At 40.4% G+C, this 2,972-nt stretch overlaps 1 pseudogene across 1 annotated transcript; it reads left to right on the top strand.

The window, feature by feature from the left end:
- Positions 1-852: 852 nt before the first annotated feature.
- LOC107644558 (protein ROH1A pseudogene) lies at positions 853-2,648 on the top strand (annotated as a pseudogene). The gene has a single exon (XR_015883628.1). The product of XR_015883628.1 is annotated as a protein ROH1A pseudogene (transcript).
- Positions 2,649-2,972: the final 324 nt, after the last annotated feature.

Raw genomic sequence — 2,972 nt, 5'->3', positions numbered from 1 at the left:
AAATTTAGTTAAAATTTGCCTTAAAAGTTGTCAATTGAAAAAGATAGTAAAAAGATACAAATTAATGTTAAATTATTTAAAGACATAGGTACTTCTCTTGTTATAATTTTATAGGAAAACATATGACATATGGAAATAATCTAAATACATAACTAAAATGCGTTACTAATATTTTAGTTTCTATTTACAATAAAAGTCTTCTTCAAGTTAAATGCGTCATTGGCTTTAAGCCATGCCTCTTTTTAAAAAAATTATTCAAACCATAATATTTTAGTAAGTGTCAAATTTTATCGTGTCTTTTGTTAAAAATGATATAATTGAGATATTATTTATATTTTTTAAGTCAATATATATTACACGTATTTTTTTAATAGAATAATAATAAAATTTTTTTATAAACATAATTGAATAAAAAAATTTAGCAAATAGAGATCTTCCACCCGTGCCATCTGCTAGTATTATAGATTCATTGTTGGCAAAGATTTCAAAGAGGAAACACGTTTAGATATTCTGATATGAAAGATAAATTTAAAATGCAAAGAGATTATAGCAACAAACCAACAACAACAAGAGAAATTTTGTGCTATAACTACATCCACTAAGGCTGCATGTTTTGAAATGGTTCTCAAACTTACCAAACTTGCTTAACAAAGTGAATATAGTCAAAACCTGTAAATCGTGACAAAATTTCTACTCTATAACTTTTGTCAATCTTTGAGGGAATCAATTTCGAGGGATATATATATATATATATATATATATATATATATATATATATATATAAAATCTCTTTCCATGTAAAAAGGAAGAGAAAGGAAGGGCATTGCGGAAAGAAGATGAGAGAATACCGAATCAGCGTAGACCCAAAAACAGAAAAGAAATAAGAAAAAAAGAAAAGAGAAACGGTCTTGTCCTACGACAGCACTCCCTCTGACCATAAAAATAGGCCATTTATATAACTCCCGCGTTCTCTCTTCTCCTTTACACCTCTAATCTTATTTCTTTCCTCCTTTCTGTTTCTCTTTCAGTTTCTCCCCTTATTGATTCCAGAAGAAGAAGAAGAAGATGCCTGCGACGACCGAAAACAACCACAACCAAGGATCGTTCCTGGGGAGAATAAGCATTAGAAGGAACCAAGTGATATCGATGTCAATGGACGGCACCCACGACATGGAGTGTGAGGAGATGGAGCTATTTCAGAGGCAGGTAGCAGAGAGATTTGCGGAGCTACTGTCGTGCAGGGATGAGCCGGAGGCATTCATGTCCATCGGGTGGCTGAGGAAGCTTCTAGACGAGTTTCTGTGCTGCGAGGCAGAATTCAAGGCTGTACTCCTCATGGGAAGGGACCCATTCCAGATCGCTAAGCCACCTCTTGACAAGCTCCTCCCTGAGCTCCTTGATCGCATCATCAAGTCTCTCGACGTCTGCAATGCCGTCTCCCTCGGAATCGATTCCCTCAGGAATATCCAGCGCCTCGCCGAAATCGTCCTCTCTGCCCTTGACCAGACCCTCATCGGAGACGGCCAGGTCCGCCGTGCCAAGAAGGCCCTCTCCGCTCTCCTCAGCGCCATGCTCCACGAGGACAAGGATGGCGGCATCACCAAGGGCACCGAGCGCAGCCGCTCCTTTGGCCGTCGCGGCAACAAGGACAAGGACCGCTCTGCCGCTGCTCCCTTCCGCTCCCTCTCCTGGACCATGCCCAAGAACTGGTCTGCTGTCAAGCAAATTCACGCCATGTCGTCCAACCTGGCAGCGCCACGTGGCAACGAGTCGTCCGGCCTTGCCCTCCCTGTTTTCATAATGAACACCGCTTTGGTTTTCGTTCTGTGGACATTGGTTGCAGCGCTTCCATGCCAGGAGAGGAATGGGCTTGGGACCCACTTCCAGATGCCTAGAAATTTGAGCTGGGCCCAGCCCATCACTGCGCTTCAGGAGAGGATCTCCGAGGAGTGGAAGAAGAAGGAGAAGAAAGGCACGGTGGGGCTGTTGGAGGAGATGCAGAAGATGGAGAAGATTGCGCAATGGCTCCTTGATTTTGCGGACTCATTCCAGTTCCCTGCGGAGGCGGACAAATTGGAGGAAGTTAAGGCGCAGGTGGAGGAGTTGGCTGATATATGCCGGAAGATGGAGGAAGGGTTGGAGCCATTGCAGCTGCAGATTAGAGAGGTCTTCCATAGAGTTGTCAGGACCAGAACTGAGTTCCTTCATGTGTTGGACCAAGCTGCCAAATTGAATATACCCACTTCCTAAACAACTTCCATAATGGCACCCTCTTTTTCACTCTCTCTTTTTTTTCCCTTATTTTTCTTGTTTAAAAGAATCCCCCTTTGTGAAGGGCACTTTCAGAACCAACATGGACAGTTCAACGAGGTTGGTTTCTGGGGGTGGGGGGTTAATTTAAAATTCTTTACAAGGTATGAAAAGCCTAGTCATTTCCAAAGCTGGTCTTCTTAATGGATTGTTTTAATGTTTCATTAACTATGGTAGGCTGCTTTCTGCATTTGCCTACATTGTACATCAACATTATAGCTTCTTCTTTTTGGGCTGCTTTTACTTCTAAGGGGGTTGCCTGCGGCTGCATTTGCTAAAAACTTGTTTAATTAGCTGTATCTATTTTTTATTAATCGATTTTCTATTTATTTTTCTATCTATTCTTTACTAAAAACTTAAGGCCTGGTCGGTTTTTCAGAACCATGGTATTCTGTTGTGTAAAGAAAAAAAAACGAAAAAGATGTTGCTTGAGGTTGGAAGAAAGACATGCATCTATCTAGAAATTAAGGAAAAGTTTTTCCCTTATTATATCACTTATTAACAAGCTCACTTTAACTTATGTTTTTTTCATTTAGTTTTACAGTTCCAAAGGAGCTAGTATTAATTGTCTAGTACATCTGAAAATGATGGTACATTGGTATATTATTAATGACCAGTGGTTGCATGACAATTTCATAGGAACTACGTTGAATAGGTCAGAG

This window comes from Arachis ipaensis, chromosome B5 (genome assembly GCF_059453495.1).
Source record: "Arachis ipaensis isolate K30076 ecotype BB chromosome B5, ASM5945349v1, whole genome shotgun sequence".
Classification (NCBI taxonomy): domain Eukaryota; kingdom Viridiplantae; phylum Streptophyta; class Magnoliopsida; order Fabales; family Fabaceae; genus Arachis; species Arachis ipaensis.
This window is presented reverse-complemented; position numbering and strand designations above follow the sequence as displayed.